The sequence below is a fragment of the Bos javanicus genome, chromosome 24 (assembly GCF_032452875.1).
Source record: "Bos javanicus breed banteng chromosome 24, ARS-OSU_banteng_1.0, whole genome shotgun sequence".
Taxonomy (NCBI): Eukaryota; Metazoa; Chordata; class Mammalia; order Artiodactyla; family Bovidae; genus Bos; species Bos javanicus.
In genome coordinates this window covers 22517011-22542967 of record NC_083891.1, presented here as the reverse complement: position 1 = coordinate 22542967, position 25957 = coordinate 22517011, and the positions used below count along the sequence as shown (strand labels likewise).

Here is a 25957-nt window from a genome sequence, read left to right as displayed (position 1 = left end):
TTCAGTGGAATTTTTTTCAGTAGTTGTTTCCTGAGATTTTACAATATGCATCTTTAACTTATTTCCTTTCTTCAAATAATATTACTTAAAGAATAGTCTTAATAACCTTACAAAAGTATAATTCCCTTTACTTATTTGCTGCCCTTATTTTTCTTTTTATCATATATTTTATTTACTCATAGGTAATAAACACAAAATACATCATTTTTGCTTTAAATAGTCATTAGGTTTTCAGATACATAGATGATCATTTTTCAAAGGTCTTTGATACTTACCTAGATATTTATTCATTTATCCATTCTAGTGCTTTTCTTTTTGTAGATCCAAGATTCCCTGAGGAATTATTTCCTTTCACCTTGTAAAAAAAGTCCTTTCCCATTTCATATAGTGCATATTTTTCATAAATACATTCTCTCAACTTTTTTTGTACAGTGGTGTGCTGGTTTCTGCTGTACAACGTGAATCAGCAATGTGAGACTCCCTCTTGAGCCTCCCTCATGCCGCCCTATGCCACCCCTCTAGGTCATCACAGAGGGCCAAGCCGAGCTCCCTGTGCTGTGCAGCAGCTTCCGGCTAGTAGCTGTTTCACACGTGGTTGTGTGCATGTGTCAGTACTGCTCTCTCAGCTCGTCCCCCTCTCCTTTCCCCAGTGTGCCCACAAGTCCCTTCTCTCTGTTTGTGCCTCTATTCCTGTCCTGCAAATAAGTTCATCGGTACCATCTAGATTCTACATATATGCATTAATAGATGATATTTGTTTTTCTCTTTCTGACTTCACTCCATGTGACAGTTTCTAGGTTCATCCACATCACTCCAACTGACTCAGTTTTGTTCCTTTTACTGGCTGAGTAATATTTCATTGTATATATGTACCACATATTCTTTATCCATTCATCTGTCAGAGGACAGCTAGGTTGCTTCCATGTCTTGGGTATTGTAAATAGTGCTGCAATGAACATTGTGATATGTGTGTCTTTTTGAGATTCTCTCACTTTTGCCAGTCTTTTTTTCACCCTCATACCAAACAATACTTTTGCTGAACAGAAAAGTCTATGTTGACAGGTGCTTTCCTTCAGGACTTTGTGGTTATTTCTTTGTCTTATGGCATCCATTATTTTAGATGAAAAATCAGACATTATTCTCAGAGCAATTCTCTGAATATGATGTCTTCTTTTCTCTGGCTGCTTATAAGATTTACTTTCTATCTGTTTCATAGCAGCTTAATTATAAAGTTCCTGAGCATGTTGTTGTTATTGGTTTGTTGGTTGGTTGGTTGATATCTTTGTTTTTCTTTAAATTTATCCTGCTAGGGTTTCACTTTGATTTTTTTGTACATAGATTGAATTCCTTCAGTTTTTGACAATACTTACCTATGATCCTCTTCAAATATTTCTTTTTCTCACATCCTTCTGAAGGTACAATTGCACATATGCCAAATCATTGAATATTGTGTTACAATCACAGATTTTCTGTTTTATTTTTCTTTTTGTTTCATTTTGGATGATTTTATTGACTTGTCTTAAATTTTACTAATCTTTTCTTCTGCTGTGTTCAGACTGTTAGTCTACTGAATGGTTCCTATATTTGTGATACTATAATTTTTATCATTTCCATTTGATTCTTTCTTATTCTATGCATATCTCTATTGAAATTCCCCAAATGTTAAATGTGTACCTCCCATTTTTCCAATTTTCTAACATATTTAATATTTATCTGCTGAGTTCAGCTATTGGGTCATCTGTGGGTCTGTTTCAATTGCTTATTTTTTAATTTTCCTTAGGGGGTTACATTTTTCTGATTCTTTGTGTGCTCTATATTTTTTTTAATTATATATCAGCCTTCATGGGTAAAAGAATAGTACTTAATAATATGCCAGTAAAGGGCTGACACTTATTAATCAGGCTGCTAATACGTTTATGTGTGTGCACTGGGATTAACTGGTGTCTACGGGGGACTGAATCAATCTAATATGAGCTAGATCTGAACCTGGGCTTTGCTACAGCCTTAAGTTCAGTTCATCATTGGTTTTAGATGTACTGAAGTAAGAAATAGGGCTTTTCCTTTAGCTACACTGAGCTTGGAAATGCCCCAGAGGTGTCTTCATACCTAGACTAACAACCAGTATTTCTGAGTGAGTGAAAGTCGCTCAGTCACGTCTGACTCTTTGCAACCCCATGGACTATACAGTCCATGGAATTCTCCAGGCCAGAATACTAGAGTGGGTAGTCATTCCCTTCTCCAGGGGATCTTCCCAACCCAGGGATCATACCCAGGTCTCCCACATTGCAGACGGATTCTTTACCAGCTGAGCCACAAAGGAAGCAATATTTCTAGGCTACAGGAAATCTCTCCCTCCTTTACACTCCGGCTCCAAACTGTTCAGGCTTAAAGACATCTTTGTTCACCATGTTGCCCTGATCTCTAGCCACTGGAGAGCTGCTGCACCTCATGCACCTTGACGGGATTTTGTCTGCTCTCCTGCCCTGCCCTTGCCTGTCTCAACCACCAGGAACTCAATGAAAGCTTGCAGAAAGAGTGGACTGTCATATACAGATTCTCTCTGTGGTTGGGGTACCTCAGGATTCTCATCCATGATACCAGCCCATTTTCACCTGTTAAAAGTTTGCTAAAAATTGGGCTGGTTGTCCTTCCATCCCCGTTGCTCCCTGTTCCCATGTGGTGAGGCTGTTCTTCCTTCTTACCTTGTCCCAAGGAGTTATAGAAGCTGTAGTATTCTTCCCTCCAAGGAAGGTTCATCTCATTTTGGACATTAATTTATCTAGGTTTCTTTTGGTCTTCAGTTCTTTGGTGGGTTGTGTGCATGAGTGCTAAGTCGATTCAGTTGTGTCCAACTCTGCAACCCCATGGACTGTAGCCTCAGGCTCCTGTGTCCATGGGATTCTCCAGGCAGGACTCCTGGAGTGGCTTGCCGTGTCCTCTTCCAGGGAATCTTCCTGATCAAGGAATTGAACTCGCTTCTCTTATGTCTCCTGCATTGGCAGGCAGGTTCTTTACCACTAGCACCACCTGTTACTTCACACCTACTGCGCTCACCTCCCCACAAACCAGCCACCCCTAAGGCTTTACATTGTGCATAGCAGAAGTAGGTCCACCTGGGAAAGCAGACCTGCAAGCAGTCTCAAGGCCTTTGGGGCAGAGTCCCAACCACCCAGAACATGCTGAAAAGAGAATTACTGATTCTTTTTCTCATTTGCAGTGCAGTGGGGAGAAACACAGGCAAAGGAGAACTAGAGCAGCAAGGCCCTCTGAGTTGTGAGGCTGAGGGCAGGGCCTTCCCTCCTTGCTTGATGGGGTCTGAGGGCAGTACTGATGATAACAGTATTTCGAAAACAGTTGAGAAAAGTTCATAGAGAGAGGGCCAATATGGAAGGAAAATCGCTAAGTATGACCTTTGACTCTTTGCCTGTGGCCAACTCTTATAGCTGTAGAAATAACAGAATATATACATTTTCCCTCCAAGAGCAGAAGGAAGTTTCAATATTGATGAAATACTCTTAGAGAAATAGGGGACAGTATATCTTCTTGGAAGCTAATACTGGTTTGGCCACAACGTTTGTTTGGATTTTTCCATAAGATGTTATGGAAAAACCTGAACGAAATTTGTGGCTAACCCAGTATTTCCAGGTTGGCATTTTATAAGGAGCAGAAGTAGTGTATTAAATGAATCAAGACAAAGCTTGCTTCAAATAATGAAATATACAAACTTGGCCCACATGGTAATAGCTATGCCGACTTGAAATGCAAATCACTATCAGATTTACATTGCCTTCTAATCAGAGGCAACCACAGAACAACTGCTGTGATAAACTTAAGGTAATTTACTTGAGTTCTGAGTTAATTGATAGTTTAGGCAGAACTTCAGTTACAAAAGAAATTTATTTTCACTTTCTAAGATGCATAATTTTTACATGTGAAGGAATTATTTATAATTATAACATTTAATTCCACAGATATATAATGAAAGTTTTAATGTAAGGGACTACAACCAACTTCAGAATAAAAAGATAACTTTAATTAAGAGTTATTCTTCACTGTGTCTGTTCTTCACTGTGTCTGTTATCAGAGAAGACAATGGCACCCCACTCCAGTACTCTTGCCTGGAAAATCCCATGGATGGAGGAGCCTGGTAGGCTGCAGTCCATGGGGTCGCTAAGAGTCAGACATGACTGAGCGACTTCACTTTCACTTCTCACTTTCATGCATTGGAGAAGGAAATGGCAACCCACTCTAGTGTTCTTGCCTGGAGAATCCCAGGGACGAGGGAGCCTGGTGGGCTGCCGTCTATGGGGTCGCACAGAGTTGGACATGACTGAAGTGACTTAGCAGTGTCTGTTATAGATAACTGGATACTTAGCTGGGATTTAGCTGTCATTGTAGCACTGGATATAGTGTAGAAAAGTATGAAATACTATGTTACTTCCCTGCATACATGCACAAATGCTGAATTCATTGGAATCATTTTGGAAAGAGTTGAGAGAATCTGTTTCCTTTTTACAGCAACTCTGAAGAGTGAAGGAAAAGAATTGCAGGATATGTGGTGAATGGAACATGTAATTAATTCTACTCTCTTCCTCCCAACGAAATGATAGTAAACAAAAAATTCTCACTAGAATAAAAAAAAAAGAAGAAGAAGAACAGGAGAGCATAGAATACAGACAGCTATTGACACAGTATTTGGAAAGTGGAAAGGGAATGGCTCAGTGGTACTTGATTTAGCTGAGCAGAGATGTGGAAAGCCAGGTGCCTGCGGAGGAGATAAGACAGAAATGGAGACTCCCTCAAATCCTGGAAAGGCTCAAAAACTAGGAATACAAGGGTAGTGAAGCTGGAGTTAATGAGTGGGGCCAAAAACAGAACTTGGTTGAAAGTCTTCAAAGGAGTAGTTGGACTTCCAAATCGCCGCCTCCACCCTCTGCAGCCTGGCAACTCCCTATCCCTCATCTTGCAGGAGACCTGGTGGGAAGGGGTAGGTGTTATTTTCTGGACTGAGTTAACTAGAGAGGCTACAGACACAGCAGTCAGTGGGGGCAAGGTGTGACACCGAAATCTATTTAATCTGGTAGATTAAATGGAAATCTGTATGCTGAATAGTGATAAACTTGCCTCAATTTCAAGCCTTTTTTAGGGGGTAAAAAACTATTTTATTATTTATTTGTCTGAATTGGGTCCTAGTTGATGCATGCAGGATCTTTCACTGTGGCTTAGTTGCCCTGCAGCATGCGGGATCTTAGTTCCCTGACCAGGGATGGAACCTGTGTCCCCTGCATTGGAAGGCAGACTCTTAGCCACTTGACTACTAGAGAAGTCCCATTTTTTACCCAGCTTTGCTTCCAGGACACTGGCAACTGAGTTTATCCCTCCTAAATAGGACACTGGAGGGGACTTCTCTAGAGTATCTGAGTATCCACGGGGTTCTGGGAAATCTAGTTACCCTTGAGGATGTTGCAGTGAAAGCTCGGCTTGGTCTGATCACTTTATGGTAAACTCCTAGTGCCTGTAACACAATGGTTTGGCAGATAGCAAAGGAATATCAGCTGTGGCAGCATGTCTCTAACATAAGAGAGACCAAAATAAACAAACAAGAAATTGAAGGAAACAAAGATTGCAGGGAATAGATGAAAGCTTTTTTCAAAAGCCTGAAATGTATGTACTCACTGATATTAGAAAAAAAATTGTCCATGAAATAAAACGTGGTGTTATGAAAAACTATTAGAGCTAAATGGAATCCTTAGAAATTAAGCATATGTTAGTAGAAATAGAATATTCAGCAGAAGAGAGATGAGCAATTATTCCAGAGATGAGGTGGTAGAAAGATGGATACATGAGAAAAGATAGTAAATTTAGGGGGTCCGTCTAAGGGGGTCCAACATCCAATGAAAATAAATTTAGTTTCAAAATGAAAGAACAGAGAAAATAGACCTCAGAAAGTGCTTACAAGTAAAATAAAAATATTTCCCCAGAATTGGAGATGAATAAAGGTGCCTTAAGTTTCAAACACAGTCAATGAGGGGATGGTGGAATGGGGGGGTCCACACCAAGTATACGGTCATGGGGTATTAGAACATCAGAGATAAACAGGAAACAATATTTGGATGAGGGAACAGAATGATTTCTAAATAACAGCACTAGGAACTACAAGAAAGTGAAGACGTTCCTTGAAATTTCTTAGCAAAAAGTATTTCTAAACAATGAATTCTGTAGCAAGCTAATCATTAATGGAAGAAGAGAATAAGGATATTTTCATGCATTCAAGTTCTCCAAAACTATATTTGTCCTGGGCATCTATCTCTGGAAACTGCTAGAAATTATGCTTCTCTGACCCCCAACCATGGGGCAGTTCATCAAGAAGGAGAGAGCAAAGAATCTAGCAAAAAAATCAATACCCAAGAAAGGCAAAAGCCAGTCCCACCATGACAGTACAGAAGCTAATGTTACAAAAAGAACCCCTGATGTGAAGTTGGGCAGGGAGAGGATATGCAGAAAGAATAGTTGATGTATTTGTTGGTATTAAGAGAAATATTGCATGTCTATTGGAGAGTCTAAAAAAAGAATAATGATGGGCAGGTAAAAAATTAAGCAAAAAAAAAAAATATGACACAAATACCAATGTCAGGAAAAATAAAAATGTGTAAAATAAAGGAAATGCACTCTTAGATCCCATGTAGTTTACGTGTGAACGATGTATGTGCATGCATGCTGAGTTGCTTCAGTCGTACCTGACTCTTTGCAACCCTGTGGACTGTAGTCTGCCAGGCTCCTCTGTCCATGGGATTCTCCAGGCAAGAATACTGGAGTGGGTTGCCATGCCCTCCATAGCCAAAATAATGTAATCACTGAAATTGTTGTGTAATAAAGTTGGGAGAATTAAGGAAAGTTGTGTGTGTGTGTGTGTGTGTGTGTGTGTGTGTGTGTGTGTGTATAAATGAGAAGGAGGGAGAGAGAGGTTGAGATGACACATGCTGGAGGCAGTGTGTATAAGAACTAAATCCTTATCTTCCATAATAGGATGATGATGAATAATATCAATATTCTAAAAAAAAATGTTTTTAAGATGTACAAGAGCATCATTTAGGAATATAAAGGAATTGTCATAATTAACAGTTACAAGTTAAAGGTGATTGTCCCTGGGATTCAAGGGTGAGGAGGGGTGGAATGGAATTGGGATGGCACATTCTTTTAAGCTCTGTCATTCTATATGGTTTTTAGAAAATATGTGCGTACTTTTTTAATGTGTTAAAGTTACAGTTTTAAAATAAAATGAATATGCTCTGGTACTCAGTGATTTTAAGCTGTGTTTCCAAGATGCCTGCAGCAGAAACTGTGTCTGGAAGAGATAGCAGGGTGAGTGGGACCCCAGGTCCCACCTTAGTTTCTGCTGAAGGAGCTATGCTTTGTCACTGTTAAATTTCAGTGAACTATTTCCTTTAAACAAATGGTTCCCTAATGAAACAAGGCCAACCCAACAAAAAAGTGTGAAAAGCACTGATGAGCCACGTGCTTATCTGGAGGAAAACTGCTCCCAAATAAATACAGTAAATCCCCTACGTATGAAGGAGTTGTGTTTCAAGAGTGCATTCATAAGTCCAATTGTTTGTAAGTCCAACAAAGTTAGCCTAGGTACCCAACTAACAAAATTGGCGATATAGTACTCTACTGTAATAGGTTTACAAAACTCTTCACACAATACATAAAAAACAAAAAAACATTTTAAATTTTATAGTTAAGCCCCTTGAAAATTACAGTAGCACAGTACAACAGTTGGCATACCAGGACACATTCTCATCTTTGAAAAGTCCCCTGCGTAAAACCTTGAAGATTCATATGTAGGGGACTTACTGAAAGTCAAATATAATGATCACCAGACTCCATGTGGCTTGTCTATAATCTTTTGTGATGTATAATAGAATCGCCCTATTTCCAATTCTTGATAAATCTCCAGAAGCTTCGAGTGGAACCAATATGAACTGTACATGTGATTATGAAAATGTACACTGAAGTGATGACATTAACTACGTTTTCATGTTGCTCCCAAACCAAATGGCACCCTCATTTCTTGAAAGGCATCAAATATGCTCATGCTGCCAGAGCTCAAATAGTGATATAATAAGGTATATCTGTCTGTCCTTAGGATGAGGTTGGATATTCTAGTTTTGCCTAGTGATTGTGATATATTTGTGATTATGCTCTAACTAGGGTTGCTTTTGGTCCCACAAAGGAAAAATACCCCTGCTGCTGCTGCTGCTGCTAAGTTGCTTCAGGTCAGTTCAGTTGCTCAATCATGTCCGACTCTTTGCGACCCCATGAATTGCAGCACGCCAGGCCTCCCTGTCCATCAGTCGTGTCCAATTCTGTGCGACCCCATAGACGGCAGCCCACCAGGCTCCTCTGTCCCTGGGATTCTCCAGGCAAGAACACTGGAGTGGGTTGCCATTTCCTTCTCCAATGCATGAAAGTGAAAAGTGAAAGTGAAGTCACTCAGTCATGTCCGACTCTTTGTGACCCCATGGACTGCAGCCTACCAGGCTCCTCCATCCATGGGATTTTCCAGGCAAGAGTATTGGAGTGGGGTGCCATTGCCTTCTCTGAAAATGACCCCTACCCCAGCTTAAAGGGAAAGGTACAAGTAAAATCTCTACTTTTAAAAATGAAGATAAATGTATATCTTTCATAAATCTGGAGTATTGATTCTATCCTGGCCTATAGAGCTTCTCTAAACAAACAAAAAAAAGGTACTTAACGTAGTGAGTTTGATTTGGGGAAAGATCAAATGCTGAAATAGATACTACTTCTGAGAAAGTTACTCCCTCATCAACCAGTGTCTTTCTCTCTTCCCCTTCCACCACTTGCACACAACTTGAAATGTTGTACCTCTTTTGTGGGCTTCCATTATTTCTCAATCTAAAATAACTTAAGAACTTTTTTGAAAAATAGCTACATATAATTTTTATAAAGTTTATATAAATAGGATATAAAATATACTTATTCATTTCATGTATTTTACACATTCTTATGTCTCATTTTATGTTGACAAGACTCTTGGAAATTTGTATGATTGTTCACATTGTAGAGATGAGGAAATAGTGGCTGTTGAAATTCGATCTGTCCCAGGTTGCACAGCTAGCAGAGAGAAACACACACACACACACAAATCTATATTTTCTGATTACCATTCTACTTGGGCCAAACACCTCTTAATTAATAAAAAAGACTAATCTTTATCAAAAGCATACACATAACATAAAAAATTCCAGATTACACACACAGCATGACCGATGAATCCTGATTTGCCTGGTAATTTCCTCATTTAGTCCTCTTCATAACTGGGATGGTTGGTCGCCTTACCTGTAGTGCTCAGTCTAAGAGGCTGTAATAGCTATTTTTTATGGGAACTAAGAGAGATACAAGAAATGAAATGCAAGTAGAGAAAAATGATCAAGATATTTATTTAGACAAGGCTGAAGATGATTTCTGACCCATATCAAAGAAAATCAATTTTAGCAACCACGGCAGTACCACAAAACAATTACCACAACTTTTCAAAAACTTTCATGTAAGTAAATTTATCTGTAGCTTCAAGATTCCTGTCAATATCCGAAAGACACACAAATATGACATTACCAGATCTTGAAACATAAAATGTTCCAAAAGAAGAAATCACATTTTAAACACAGCGGTGTGTCCGTGTCCATCTCAAACTCCCTAACTATCCCTTTCCCCCTTCCTTTTCCCCTGGCAAACATAAGTTCAGTTCTCTAAGGCTGTGAGTCTATTTCGATTTTGTAAGTAAGTTCATGTGTATCGTTTCTTTTTAGATTCCACATATAAGGGATGTCATACTATAAGTTTCCTTCACTGTCTGATTCATTTCATTCAGCCTGACACTCTCTAGGTCCATCTATGTTCCTGCAAATGTCATTATTTCATTCTTTTAAATGGCTGAGTAATATTCCATTGTATATATGTACCACGTCTTCTTTATCCATACCTCTGTCGATGGACACTTCTTCCATGTCTTGGCTATTATAAATAGTGCTTCAGTGAACACTGGGGTGCGTGTTTCCTTTTGGATCTTGTTTTCCCCCAAATATATGCCCAGGAGTGAGATTATAGTGTCATATGGTAGCTCTATTTTGTTTTTCAAGGAACCTGTGTACTGTTCTCCATAGTGGCTGTACCTATTTACATTCCCACCAACAGTAGAGGAGGGTTCCCTTCTCTCCACACCCTCTCCAACATTTACTATTTGTGGATTTTTTGGTGATAGTCATTCTTGCTGGTGTCAGGTGATTTCTCATTGTGATTTTGATTTGCATTGCTCTAATAATTAGCAATATTGAACATCTTTTCATGTGTCTCTTGGCCATCTGTATGTCTTCTTTGGAGAAATCCCTGTTTAGGTCTTCTGCCCATTTGTTTATTGATTTATTTGTCCTGATGCTGTTAAGTGTAATGAATCATTTGTAAATTTTGGAGACTAATCCCTTGTCAGTCTCATCATTTGCAAATATTTTCTCCTAGTCTGTGGGTTGTCTTTTTGTTTTATTTCCTTTGCTGTGCAAAAACTTTTGAGTTTAAGTAGGTCCCACGTGTTTATTTTTGTTTTCATTTCCATTATTCTGGGAAATGGATTGAAAAAGATATTGCTGTGTTTTATGTCAGAGAGTATTCTGCCTGTGTTTTCTTCTAGGGGTTTTATAGTGTTTGGTCTTATATTTAGGTCTTTAATCCATTTTGAGCTTATTGCTTATTTTTGTGTATAGTGTTAGAATGATCTAATTTCACTTTTTTGCATAGAGCTGTCCAGTTTTCCCAGCACCATTTGTTAAAGAAACTGTCTTTCCAATATTGTGTAGTCTTGCCTCCTCTGTCATATATTAATTGGCCATAGGTGGATGAGTTTATTTCTGAGTTTTCTGTCCTGGTCCATGGATCTATATTTCTGTATTTGTGCCTGTACCATGCTGTTTTGATGACTGTAGCTTTGTAATATAGTGTGAAGTCAGGGAGCATGATTCCTCCAGCTCTGTTTTTCTTTCTCAAGATTGCTTTGACTATTCTGGGTCTTTTGTGTCTCCATACAAATTTTTATGTTTTTTGTTCTAGTTCTGTGGAAAATGCCAGTTTTAATTTGATAGAGACTGCATTGAATCTTTGCATTGCCTTGGGTTGTACAGTCATTTTGACAATATTGATTTTTCCAATCCACAAACATGGTATATCTTTCCATCTGTATCTTTTTTGATTTTTTTCATTAGCATCTTATAATTTTCTGAGTACAGGTCTTTTGTTTCCTTAGGTATGTTTATTCCTAGGTATTTTATTCTTTTGGATGCAGTGACAATGGAATTGTTTCTTGTATTTCTCTTTCTGATCTTTTGTTGTTGGTGCATAGAAATGTAACAGATTTCTGTGTATTAATTTTGTAGCTTCAACTTTACCAAATTCATTTATGAATTCTAGTAGTTTTCTGGTAGCATCTTTATGATCTTGTATGTATAGTATCATGTCAACTGCAAACAATGACAGTTTAAATTCTTCTTTTCCAATTTGGATTTCCCTTACTTCTTTTTCTTCTCTAATTGCTATAGCCTGGACTTCCAAAACCATGTTTCATAGTGGTAAGAGTGGACATCCTTATCTTGTTCCAGATCTTAGAGGAAATGCTTTCAGCTTTTCACCATTGAGTATGATGTTACCTGTATATTTGTCCTATAAGGCCTTTATTATGTTGAGATACAGTCCCTCTATGCCCACTTTCTGGAGAGTTTTTATCATAAATGGGTACTGAATTTTGTCAAAAGGTTTTTCTGCATCATTGACATGATCATATTGATTTTTGTTCTTCAGTATGTTGATGTGGCATATCATATTGATTGATTTGTGGATATTGAAAAATCCTTGCATCCCTAGGTTGAATTCCACTTGATCATGGTGTATAATCTTTTTAATGTATTATTGGACATAGATTGCTAGTATTTGGTTGAGGATTTTTGCACCTACATTTATCAGTGATATTGACCTGACCTGAAAAAAAGTTTTCTTTTTTTGTATCTTATCTGTGCCTGGTTTTGGTATCAGGGTGATGATGGCCTCATAGAATGAGTTTGGAAGTTTTCCTTCCTCTGCAATTTTTTTGAACAGTTTCAGAAGGATAGCTGTTAACTCTTTCCCAAATGTTTAATAGAATTTGCCTGTGAAGCCATCAGGTCCTGGACTATTGTTTGTTGGGAGTTAATCAACAAGGACCTACTGTATAGCACTTGGAATTCTGCTCAATGTTATGTGGCAGCCTGGATGGGAGGGTAGTTTGAGGGAGAGTGGATGCATGTATATGTATGGCTGAGGCCCTTCACTGTTTACTGAAACTATCACAACATTGTTCATCAGTTATACCCCAATACAAAATAAAAAAGTTTTAAAAAAGAAAATGACAAGCGAAATGAAAAAAAAAGAACAAGAAGAAATCACAAAACACACAGCCAGATATCCTAGGATCAGATATCCTAATCTCCCCCTTAGATCTGGTGTCTTCAAAGACTACCACATCCAAACATGCTATTCCCCAGTCTGCTGAGCAGTCTGGTCCCTGTTTCTCTGGTGTGCCAGATGCTCTTCCCCGCCTCCCTTCCCTGTTCTCATTGGTTCCTTTAAGATCACTCTTTTTCTTGAGTATTTCTCTCCACGCCCTTTCTTCATATCAATATAAGCCCCTTTAAGCTTCTTCATTTGTGTCTCTTTCCACATTGGATAGCCTCCCCAATTCCTTCTCACCTCCCAGCCCAAAATTCCCAACCCACTGGCCACACAAGAGATCCTGAGAAGAGAAATATAGTTAAGTTCCCTTTGTACAAACGAGTTCCATTTCAGAAGGACAATTATAAGTCCAATTCATTCATAATGAAGCAAAGTTAGCCTAGGTACCCAACTAACACAACTGGCTATATAGTACTGTACTATATTGGGTTTATAATACTTTTCACACAGATAATACATTAAAAAAAAAACAGAAAATAAAGCAAACATTTTTAATCTTAACAGTACAGTACTTTGAAAAGTATAGTACAAGAGCTGGCATATAGGGGCTGGCATCAGTGAAAAAGGCAAGAAGAGTTGCTGACTGGAGGAGGGAGAGGAGGTGAAAGATGGTAGAGCTGAAGGATCATAAGCATTAGGAAACGGAGGGCAAGCTGCATGTGACAATGTACGCCAGACATGTAAACTAACTTCCATGTGAACATAGGTTCACATCTTTGAAAGTTCATAACTTGAGAGTTCGTATGTAGGGGACGTAACGTAGAGGTGCCTCTCCAAAGACAAAGAGGAGACAGAGAATGAGAAAGGACTGCAGTTACTTTTATTTGAATATTGTGTGTGTGTGTGCCCATAAATCATTTTGATAGGGTTCCTTCTGGTCTTAATCTTTCTTTCCTGGGCCCACAGATGTTCTAATACAGTTGGTGTATGATGGTGCCTGTATGTTTAGATGCTATCATTTTTAACCTAAGCCTTAACCCATGTCTTTCTGTTGTCATCAAACAATCATTGTCTCCAGTTTTTCTCCACCAAATATGATATTGTAGTTAGTAAATTTATACATATGGTGCTTTCCATAATTAGGGCTATTTTCATACCATAAGCATTCAAAAATGAATGCCCATGACATCCAATTTTGAAGTTGATTGGCATTTAATAAGATTATACAGAGCAAGCTGTTGCTTTGAAACCCTTCCATATCTGTTGTTAGAGTCCCTATATGTATAGTTTTTCTATTTTTTTTTTTCTTGGGCAGTGTCTATTTTAACTTCTTTTCAACAACTACTACTTGGGTTTATTATTTTTTTCTGCAGGGGAAAAAATAACATGGTTTATCCCCTCCCTCACAAAAAACAAACTCACCTTTTTAAAATTTATTTTAATTGGAGGATAATTGTTTTACAGTGTGTTGGTTTCTGCTGTTCAACGGACATGAATTGGCTATAAATATATGTGTCCCCTCCTTCTTGAGCCTCCCTCCCACCCATCCCGCCCTTCCAGGTTGTCACAGACAAACTCACTTTTGCATAAAGAATGTCTTAATCCATTCAGGCCACTGTAACAATATACCATGGATTGAGTGGCTTATACACAACTGAAATAAACAATGGAAATTTATTTCTCACAGTGTGAAGGCTGGAAGTCCAAAATCAAGATGCCAACAGATTTGGTGTTTGATGAGGGCCTGCTTCCTGGCTCATTGAAAGCCATCTTTTTGCTGTGTTGTCTCCAGTGGAAGAGATGAAGAAGCTCTCTGGAGTCGGGCACTAATCCCATTCGTGAGGATTCCACCCTTGTGACCTAAGCACCTCCCAAAGGCCCCCAATACTGTCCTATCACGTGAGAGGTTAGGTTTCAACATACAAATTTTGGGGGACACAAATATTTGGTCTATAGCAAATAGTGTATTTTTTTCAAAATAATAATATATGAAAGACAAAATCATCCACAAAACTATCATCATGAGAATACAGTCTTTGTCAGCTTAAGCCTAGTGTCTTAAGGATGCTAGAGAAGAAAAAGCAAAGGGACCATTTGCTTTTCATTGTCCAGATTTTTCACACACAGATGCTTCACAGATCAGCTAAGACCTAAGTCTAAACACCTTGTTCACCCTGCAAGGAGACTGCTACCAGCCTTTGCCATACACAGAACTGAGCTAAGACAATCTATTTCTGGAGAATGGAGCAGATTAACTGCTTATTCATGATAAATCAAGGGTATTTGATTTGCTTGTTACATGCCCAGTTTTCTTTGGAAGAAAGCCCTGGAAGCTATTTTTCTGATCAAATCCTAACTCTCTTGTTAGTGCTTTTGAAAGAGAAAAATAACATTTACTCATGATAAAGACTGAGTTCTAGCCATTATAAATCTTATCAACTGCCTTGTGAAGGTTAAGGGGGGAAAAAAGAGGGAAAAAAAATTCCTGTGTGTTCATTCAACCTTGGGTTTGGACTCAGGCTACCACTACTGTTGCAAACGTTCTGGAATTTCTGTCATTGAAACAGATGAAAATATAAAAAGAGATAAAGTTGGAACCTAAGGAGATATTTGGCTGATGCATGTTGCACTATACGGAATGGTCAGGAAGAATTCAATAAAGAAAATTGTTATAGTTTACTAGTTAATATGAAATATTAGAAATCCTTAAAATTTTATTTTCTTTTATTTCTCTTTAGAAGCCAGCAAGATCAGTAAAAATAAACTTAGAAGAATTTGCCATGTTGATATTTAGAGTCATTTACTCACACAGACCCAAAATGTATAATAATCTTTTTTTTTTGCTTCAATGAAGGTGAAAATTTAAAGTGTTAGTTGCTCAGTCCTAACTCTTTGTGACTCCATGGACTGTAGCTCACCAGGCTCCCCTGTCTATGGAATTCTTGACAAGAATACTGGAGTGAAGTTGCTTAGTCGTGTCCGACTCTTGCGACCCCATGGACTGCAGCCTACCAGGTTCCTCTGTCCATGGGATTTTCCAGGCAATAGTACTGGAGTGGATTGCCATTTCCTTCCCATGGGATCTTCCCGGCCCAGGGATCGAACCTGGGTCTCCTGCATTGTAGACAGTTGCTTAACCGTCTGAACCACCAGGGAAGTAAGAATACTGGGGTGGGTAGTCATTTCCTTCTCCAGGGGACCTTCTCAACCCAGGAATTGAACCTGGGTCTCCTGCACTGCAGGCAGATTCTTTACCATCTGAGCCACCAAAGAAGCCCTCAGTAAAGTACTCAGTGCCTGGTATACCTTCCATATAATCTTTTGGTTAATGGCTAGAAAAGAGATATAATTTTCCCTGCTAGTCATCAAATTAAATGCAAACATACTTATCTAAAATGAGAGCCTACCTATAACTATTTTCCTTAGGTTAAAATATACACTTTTACACCAGCAATTATTTGCTTGCTTCAACAAACGTTTCTTGACTTTCAGTGGTGCTAGTGTTCCCTGGAGGAGAAGGCAATGGCAAGCCACTCCAGTCCTCTTGCCTGGAAAATCCCATGGACAGAGGAACCTGGTAGGCTGCAGTCCATGGGGTCGCACAGAGTCGGACACGACTGAAGCGACTTAGCAGCAGCAGCAGCAGTGTTCCCTGGAAGGTACAGCATGAGTGAATAGTGTGGCCGATGTGAACCAGATGGCCTGCCGCCAGCTCTGTCCACTCTTCTTAGGTCACATGTGTTTAGACACCATCCATTAGCCTTGGGGAGCAGCCTTTTGATAGAGGAAAGAAGAATCACAAAGACAGAGATGTGTGCTCTCTGGGTGACTGGTTATTTCTATTTATTTCTGAAGTCATTCAGATGCCCTTATCTATCAACAGTACACAGAGCCTGAAATGTCTCTTAGTTAATCAGCTTGGGAATAAGCATAAGGAAAGTTTCTTCCTCCTCTCCCTCCTTCTTTTAATCTTTTTTTCTAAAGGACATCTAGTAATGGAATAAGGAGTGAGCAGGTTGGTAGCATGCCAACCTAGATGGGGCATGAGAATATCAAAGAAATAAATTAGTAATATGATGCCAGTTCATCAGGTTCCCTAAAATGGGCTTCTTCAGATGTGGTACAAGATCACCTAGAACAGAACATTTAAAACCAACCACAAACAAAGAGAAAGCTTTCTCTTTGGAGTCAACCTCCTGCCGTTAGGTATTTTCGAGACTTCTGCACAAGTTGCAGGGAGCAGCTGCAGCCACACCACCACCCTGAGCCCAGCCAGCTGACGGTTGCCTAGAGTTGGCAGTGACAGCCAGATGAGATCTGGAAACCCCAAGACGCCGGGGTTGTGGTTTGTCTGATTGCTGCAATTATTAACATAAATCCTCTATCAAGCCTTTCAAGAAGTCGGTCTGGTCCATAACGTGGCATGTAATACACTCGCTGTTGAGAACACGGTGAGGTAACATGTCTTCAGCACAGCAGATCTTTTGACCCCAGTGACCACAAAATAAATATGAAACACAATTTTAGGAGTCATGATTTGAAGGGAACTCCACAATATTAATTCTTGTCAGTTCCTGTGTGAGAAAAATGTGTTTTTCCCTTCATTTCCATTCACTCAGTTTTCCTTTGTTCAGACATGTGTGTGTGACTGTGGGGTGTGGGGTTGTATTGTACATGGCCACACACACACGCACACACACACAAACTTTTTTTTTTTCCCCCAGTCCTCATCAAAGTTTACAAGACAGTTTTGGACAAGAAGACTTGACACGGAGATAGAAACATTTCTTGCACCCTCTTCTGCTGTCTGCAATACAAAATATAGGACAGCTGAAAGCAGTTTGTTTGTTTGTTTTCACGTTTCCTATGGGCAAGGTTTTTTCTCACAGAAAATCCACAGACCTCATAGTTGCCGTGCAGAATATTAGAGGCAGCATGACCATTTCTTCCTGTAACAAGTTCCAATGCATTTACTAATAAGGAAATTCAGCTTTTCACAAAAGATGCGCCATCTCACTTTTTTACTGCATCCATAGCCATTTGGGGTAAAATTATAGGTGAATATCCAAACTTAAATGTGTACAACAACAAAACTAGTTGTCACGCTCCCAGATATTTCCCTGGTGTCTCCTCAAAGTTCGGGGGGGGAAAAAAAATCTCAGAAAACTTAACTTGTTTGTATTCTGCCTACCTGGGAAGTTTTTCACGCTGAGTAACAGAACACAACTCGAGCTGCCTTGCTTTCTGCTTCCAGGAATGCCAATCAGAGAACATTCTTTTTCAGACAGCCAAGTTTGGAAGTCAGATGGTTTCTGGCAGGAGGGAGGGGAAGGGGGTGGCAGGGAGAAAAGCACAGCGAGTCCTCGGGGCTGATCTTCATTTCCCAAGCGTTTCCGTAATAGCCATCAATGAAAGCATCTCCTTTTACCCACGCGGAGACAGGTATAAAGACAGCTGAGTAAATCAGCTTTAGACGTAGCAGCGGAAGCTCGGTCAGCGCCTGGAGAGGGGCGGAGGGGGCGGAGGGGGCGGAGGGGGCGGAGGGGGGTGGAGGGAGGGCGTTTGACAGCCTGCCATTGGTGAGTTTACCAAAGGCATCTGCCAGTGGGACTTCAGTGGAATGTGAAACCAAGTCATTTTCCAGTTAAAGATAGACACAGTATACACTAGGATCTGGAGGCTGGATTCTACCCTCGTGTCTCTCCCTAGGATTTCAGAGTCCTGTTGTAATTAACCATTTCGTTAAGCTTGGTTCTTTCCGTGAATATGCTAAGAATTCATATATGTCTTGGATGTACTGGAATTAACAGGATTCTTAAAGAGATCATGGTGTACATACTCTAGGGTAAGTGCAAAGACTGGTTGTAGGCGCGATCGCTTCTCTGGGAAGGTTAATGTTGCCGCTTTCTTTTTATTTGTGTGAATGAAGAAATGATCAGGGAGATTCTCCCGTGTTGTAACTTTCTTAGCTTTCTTGAGCTACTTGGCGTTTACCGTTTTGTGAAGTAGAAAGAAACAAAGTATTTCAGCTTAGTTTTGAAATTGACCTTGCATGTCTGTAACTTCAGTTTGACTTCACTTTTACTTTTTCCTGTGTTAACTCCTGAAACACCCTGCATTTCTTAAATTACACCGTCAGTAGTTAACAAGTCACAACATTAAGTGTGACTCTGCAACGCCATTGGATTGACTGTATTCTTGTCAGATGGAGTTATTTCCCCTGATTGGCACTATGGCATTTTTTAATTTAAAAGATGCAAAAAGAAAATAAGAATAAAAGAAAGGGAAAAAATGGTAGAAAGTGCATAAGGAGCCTTTAGAAAATACTTTTTTTTTACATGAGAAAAATGGGCAGTTTTACATTGAAGAGAACAATTTATTAATAGAAGTTATTTTTGGGTGTCATCTCATTAATTCCAAGCAGGTTCTCCTCCTCCAAAAAAGCTGATATTTTCCAAGTGAATAGAAGAGTTCTGATTCCATGGAGCTTGAGAGGAGCAGGGACTGAGCTTGGCTGGTTTGATGTTGCCTGGCTGTGTGCTTGGGATTTCAAAACTTTTTTCTTTAAAAGAAAGAATGACAAACTTTAGTCCTCTTCATGTTTTGACCATGTATAGGTTTTGTTTCTTGTTTTGTCCAGTGACCTCTCAGCTCTCTTAGAGACAGCTTTTCCAAACTTGCACAGCATTCCTTCTGAATAAATACTGGCCATAATAGTCACAGAGTACATGGTATGAATTGGAAATTCTACTTTATATGGGGAAAATAAATGTGCTGACGTGCTTATTACAGAGTGTGAGGCTGAACAGTGGTTACGTGTAACTGGCCAGGTTTTGTTCGGTCACATCGACCAGATTCTAATGAACTACGTTGGCTGAACTAGGTACGAACAATGAATGACAATCTTTCACTCAACTTTGATAAGAATAAATAGTCTACTGAGTTACTTTTCTGAAATGAAAAGTGAACATGATACTAACCAAGTCACTTAATTTTACAACAGTTTTGTTAGTCACAGTTAGCATTCCCTAATATTTATAATTAACCCATTAGACTGTAAAAGCTGCAGTTAACTTTCACTTCTCCACATGTGGATGGTACCTTTGTACATTTTCCCTGGTGACATGGGACGCCTGTCCTTCTATGCCTAGCTGTGTCCTGATCTGTTGACCAGAGGAGGGAGTCTGGCAGGAATTATAGGTGTCTTCAAGAAACCTGTCAGATGATGCATATGTATACTCACCAAACACACCAAGACACAAATAAACTTCCCTTTTATTTTAATATATTTCTGATTGAATTATACATGCAAATAAAATTACATTAGAATGGGGCTTTGTTTCTTTTTTCGGTGTGCTAAAGAAAACCCCAAAAGAATACAGCATTTGTAAATGTTCTTATATGTAAGAATTTTAGACATACGTGGCCAGATAGCATTGACAGGAAAGGGGACTGATGAATATTCTGTGTTGCTGTGATGTCCCTGCTGACATTGTCAAGTGTTAATTTTATTTGTTTGAACATAGTAAGTATAGTTGCTTTATAATATGTCTGCTCATTCTAATATCTCAAGAGTTACCAAGATTTGTTTCTATTCTTATTGTTTTTGCCACTTCTCATGCGCGGTGTGTTATTTTCTTGGTTGCTTGGATTTCTTTGACTATCTGCTGGAAAAGTATTTTTAAAATCATTTGTAGGGATCAGGTGAGACCTAGTGGTGATGCTGGTTTCCTCCAGAGGGCACTTGGGTTTGTTTCTGACAGTATCTGATCAAAACCACCTGAGTCAAAGGACAGCACCTAAGATTCCTTGGATTATCCTTGTGCAAGTAGCAAGGCTGCAGATGTGTGTGAGGGATGGTTTATTTGGGATTCCCTTCTACCTTGAGGGAAGATATGGCCTTTTGAGTCCCCAACTGAAAATCGTGTTAGTTTATTAAAGTTCTGACCTAAAGACTATGGGCTTTAACATTCCCACAACACCCTTGGACTGCAAGGAGATCAAACCATTCAATCCTAAAGGAAATAAACCATGAATATTCACTGGAAGGACTGATGCTGAAGCTCCAATACTTTGGCCACCTGATTTGAAGAGCCAACTCTTTGGAAAAGACCATGATGCTGGGAAAGATTGAAGGCAGAAGGAGAAGGCAGTGACAGAGGATGAGATGGCTGAATAGCATCATCTACCCAATGGACATGAGTTTGAGCATGCTCCATGGGATAGTGAAGGACAGGGAAGTCTGGTGTACTGCAGTTCATGGGGTTGCAAAAAGACCCAATTGAGCAACAAGAACACCTATAAGGCTGTTTATCGTACAGCTGGTTGCTCAGACCTTTTGTTCCTGATACTCAGATGGCCAAGAGCAAAAGCTTTCAAAGAGGAGTATCTGTCTCTAAGCTCTGGTCCTCTCTCTTGAATTTTTCCATGCCTTCCCCATCTCATTAACTCTTTGCTGTTTTTATATTTGAGATATTTTTAATTACCTTAGTGAGAGTGTCAGTCCAAATTATCTTCTTACTGTTGCCAAAAATGGAAAGTCACTCTTCTGCTTTAATAGTTGTTTTTTTTTAAAGATTCTTTATTCTAAAGGAGAAGTCCAGCAGTCTGCTGATATCATTGATAATTCCAGCTCATTCTTTCTGATTTTTTGTTTTAGTTGTGGCCTGATTTGTTGAGGCTTTTGTGGAGAACTTTGAAAATGTAAATTTCTGATTGGAAGATTCATGAGTTCCAACCTAATCTGAGCTGTCGACAATGCTTAACAGTCCTTCTATTTGTCCCTAGCTGGCCCCTTCTCTTAGTAATCTCTTTAGTCCCTCTAAGCCACCCCCATTGCCTTCACTGTCAGCTGTTGACCTTGACTATTCATACTTTTTCTTGGCCTGTATCATGTATCACCGCATTTAACAAATTATGATAAATAAATTCCTTCCTTTCCATTCTCTGAAACTACTCAATTTCAGGTCTTCATCACCTCCCTTGGGTATTTTATGGCTCCCAGCGTTTCTCCTGCCTCTAGGTTCTAACCCCAACACGTCCCCCATATTGAAACCAACACACCCATCTTCTAAAAATCATAGACATGAATGGATTGTCCCCCTACTTTAAAGTCTCTTATAGTTCACTATTCCCTTCGAAATGCATTCCTTAATGTGTCTTAGTATGTCATAAAGCCTCAACCTGTTTCTCTAACATTATTTCCACTATATCACTGGTTATCACCAACACTTTAATCTCCAGATTATTGGTGCCTCCAGAATATTCTATCCATGATCATATGTCTGTGCTAGTCTACCTACTAGCTTTTTTTTTTTTTTTTTGCCAAGAATGCCCATTGTGTATCTCCTTTGCAGGCAAATCTTACTTCTGCTTCAAGGTTGATCTCATAAGTCATGTTCACTGTCCTTTAACTGTGTAGCTCACCACTATTCTGGGAATCCCTGATGGCAAGCAGTGTGTCTTACTCATTTTTGTATTCTCAGTAACTGACACCATAGAAACCATTGAATGCATATTTAAGGAATGAACGGGTGACTATTTCAAGGAATTTTTTCTCAACAATTCCTTTCTTACTTTATTCTTTTTCCTTCTAAACATCCTTATTCTTTTGACCTTAAACTTCTTATCTAAAATAGTGATCTTTCATAGTCTTCAATGTCAAGAAGTGTCAATTAAAAATGTCTGAGGAATGCCCTGGTGGTCCACTGGTTAAGACTCTGCATTTCTACCGCAAGGGGCAAGGGTTTGATCCCTGATCAGGGCACTAACGTCCCACATGCTGCATGGTACAGCCAGAAAAAAATGTTCATTTGGGTATTGTTGTTTGGGTAGATGGGATGCTATCTATTTTCATTTTTGCCAAATGAGACTATAAGCCTTGAGTGTGATGAAAGAGATGATAGAAATGTAAGTACAATAAATTAGCTGTATATTATCAGAGAGAGTAATAATAAAAAAAGAAAGTCATAGAGCTGAAAAACAGACCTGTTTCAACAAATTTAGCTGAGAATGCTGAAGCGCACACATGGAAAAAGTCCCTGTGACACAACTAAATTAAAATCATCTCATTGCACACACCCTGAATCTGAACCATTAGAAAACACTGGATTATTTTCAGACCCCAGTATGTGCTAGAAGGAAAGCTTGCTTGTGTGATATGATATTGTGACCCTAAAATCTTAAAGATGGTTACATTTTTTCCTAAAAATTTTGAGGCCTTGAAGTGCAATATTAATCTTTCTGCTATGCTAAGTGAAAAAAAAAAGACTTCATTTATTTATTATAAATTGAATATAGTTGGTGTGAATCAGAGGAGGAGAAAATATAGTTTATTAATTCTGAGGGTGTTTAATCAATTTCATATTCCTCAGAGCACTTATAAATTTTTCACACATTTGTTGTATGCCTTTGATATGCCAAATCCTGAGATTTAGAAAACTAAGAAAATTGGTTTCTGTTTTTTCTTATATAGGGCTCTTTTACCTCCACAAAGACAAAAACTCTATAAAGTGGATAGGGTCAAAATTTAATCTTAAAAATGTTTTGAATCAGATCAAATTATCAAAGTCAATATTTAGATCAAACTCTAAATTTCTCCATCACAAAATATGAAAATATAAAATTGACTTTTTTTTTTGGCCTCATCAGTGAAAGAAATTGAGACTAGCTCTTGAAATCTGACTGATTTTACATTGTAACCTCCACGTAGCTGAGCTAATTTTTCTTACTAATTTAACAAATCCCTGTCAAGCTCCTACTTCATGCCTTAGCTGTGCTTGTGGTAAACAATGAAATGATTTACTTCGACCCCTTCACCAGACACCGACACCGGAGTATGTCCTGTTAAAACAATGGGTGTAATTTACAAACTACGTTGTATTACTCTCTCATTTGTATTTTTAACTTACGTGTACAAATCTCCACACTTGTTAAAAAGTCACTTTGCCTTTTCCCAACAATTTGTGTTTTTCTCTCAGAAATCTAAGTTTTAAAAGTTTGAGGATTGCTTTTATTCTTAAAAACCTCATATTTAACAGATATTTTATTATAGAATATTTTAAAGACACCTAAACAAATGCTAAAAAAAGTTAAATAGAAAATGTATTTTTATTACATAGGAAACTGTATTGTATCATAACATAAAATAGGAGTATGTTCATTTGCATAAATAAAGCTGGACTCTGCATTCTTGCAAAATAAATATGGCATAAGGATGACTCAGAGACACCCTGAGTCATGAAAGCTTTGTAAATCTCTGTGTATTTTCAAGACAGCAATAGTTATTTTTATTATTTTTCCTTTTTAGTCTCACTTTACTTTTGTACCACTTTCCTTGGTAATGTGGAAGCACACAGGTTTATGAATGCTGAAGAAAATGAATTCACTGAATTAGTCATAGTTCAAGAATGCAGATGCCTTTATTAATTTTATTAAAAGATGTAGACTAATTTTGAATGAAATTTATCTTCTCATGCATTGAATTTTCTAGTCTTAGATGGTTCATTACTACACATTTGTGGAAATATATCTACTCATCAAAAGGTGTTGTTTTTAACACCTCAGATAAGTGTAACAAGTCTTTCCTAAAATGCATCCAACGTCTCATAGTATTTTGTAGGTAACAGACATATGTTGTTATTTTCTTTCCTGTATGATAAAACTAAGATGCACACATATGAAGTTCTCTGAATATTCTAGACATGGTTTCCTAAGATAACACATAACCTCTAAATCTCAGTGGTTTATAAAAAAACAATGTTTCCTTCCCACTCATGCAAAGTGCTTATCAAGGGTTCACTGGAGATCCTTCTCCACATCGTTGCCTTTACCAGGAAATGACCCATGTTCCTTATTCTCACACTTCCTTGGCCAAAGCATGCCATGTGGTCACACCTAACTTCAGTCTTCAGTTGGATGAGTAACACAGTCCTGCCACTTCCCTGGAAAGAGAAAGAGCTGGAATATTTATGAAGAGCTCTAATGAATTCCATAGTCGTGGATGACAGGCAGCCCCTCAACCCCCAGAAGACCAGAGATCTAGATTGAAACTCTTCTGTACCTTTGAACAGTATTTGATTCATACTTGGTAACACGTAGGCAATCTACTTGTGATCTGATGCTAACATCTCTTGTCTGTTTTCGTCCTTTAGCTCTGAGCCCCACTGAGACTTTTGGCTCTCTGAATCTTCACCATTTCGAGAGTGGCTGTGACTTTCCCAGCCATAGTTTCTCCAGGACTTTGGAATCCTAGCATTTTACCTGTGCCCACACTTACCTCTCAGGAGTCCTGCCCATGGAGAGTTCTGGGAAGGAAAAAGAACCTCTGATAAGTTAATTTCTATAGAACGTAGAGAGTCAATGTGCAAGACTAACACTTTGCCATCTCTAAGAACTGATCATGTGTAACAAAGAAATGGAGAAAATGGTAACTTTTTAACATGTTTAAATTTATTTTTTATTGGAGTTTAGTTGCTTTACAATATTGTGTTAGCTTCTGCTGTACAGAAAAGTGACTCAGTCAAAGATATACACATATCCCCTCTTTTTGGATTTCCTCCCCATTTAGTTCACCACAGAGCACTGAGTTGCCTGTGCTATACAGGAGGTCTCATTAATTACCTATTTTATACATAGTTTGAATAGTGTATGTCAATCCCAGTCTCCCAATTCATCGTACCCTCTGTTTCCCCATTTGGTCTTCATACATTTATTCTCTGCATCTGTGTCTCTATTTCTGCTTTGTAAATAGGTTCATCTGTACCACTTTTCTAGATTCCCCATGTATAAAAATATGGAATGCTTCACAAATTTGTGTGTCATCCTTGTGCAGCAGCCAAGCTAATCTCTGTATATTCCAATTTTAGTATATGTGCTGCCTAAGTAAGCAGGAGAAAAAGGTAACAATGTAATTCTAAATCCCCAGTACCTGCTTTTCCCAGGGGGCCAAAGGAAAGGACCAGGATGAAGGAAAATGCCACAGAGGAATGGCAATCTATATTATACATTAGAAATAAATAGTTTTTAATAACATTTATATCACTCTGCTACTCTACTTTTTACTTTGCATTTAGTCTTAAGCATTAACAAGGTAAAAACTGGGGAATTCAAAGGTTAATGAGGCACTTAGAAATTGAAAAAAATTATATATATATATATATATATATATATACAGGCTTCCCCTGTGGCTCAGCTGGTAAAGAATCCTCCTGCAATGCGGGAGACCTGGGTTCAATCCCTGGGTTGGGAAGACCTCCTGCAGAAGGGAAAGGCTACCCACTCCAGTATTCTGATTCTGGCCTGGAGAATTCCATGGACTGTATAGTCCATGGGGTCTCAAAGAGTCGGACATGACTGAGCAACTTACACTCACTCACTCATATAAATACACACACACACAGACACACACACACACACATATTCAAATTAGCTTGAGAAATGCTGTGTTAAAGAATATCAAACA

At 38.7% G+C, this 25957-nt stretch overlaps 1 protein-coding gene, 1 long non-coding RNA gene and 1 other non-coding gene across 21 annotated transcripts in view; 1 reads left to right on the top strand and 2 right to left on the bottom strand.

Annotated features, from left to right (window-relative positions):
- The window catches only part of DTNA (dystrobrevin alpha), a 453431-nt gene that overhangs the window by 113781 nt on the left and 313693 nt on the right, over positions 1-25957 (top strand). For 4 of the 19 annotated variants that reach the window (XM_061399622.1, XM_061399620.1, XM_061399613.1 and 1 more), the window contains exon 1: positions 18118-18340. The exons of 2 other annotated variants lie outside the window; for them this stretch is intronic. The gene's annotated coding sequence lies outside the window, so the exon portion shown is untranslated. Of the gene's footprint in view, positions 1-17849; positions 17938-18116; positions 18341-25957 lie in introns of those variants that run through there. 13 more of the 19 variants (XM_061399630.1, XM_061399635.1, XM_061399632.1 and 10 more) reach the window with 6 other exon arrangements.
- Positions 14151-17772, bottom strand: LOC133237518 (uncharacterized). Its single transcript, XR_009733231.1, has 2 exons — positions 17687-17772; positions 14151-17302 (listed from the first exon to the last, which is right to left on the bottom strand). It is a non-coding gene; the product is annotated as an uncharacterized LOC133237518 (long non-coding RNA).
- On the bottom strand, positions 25283-25385 carry LOC133237903 (U6 spliceosomal RNA). Its single transcript, XR_009733411.1, has one exon. It is a non-coding gene; the product is annotated as a U6 spliceosomal RNA (small nuclear RNA).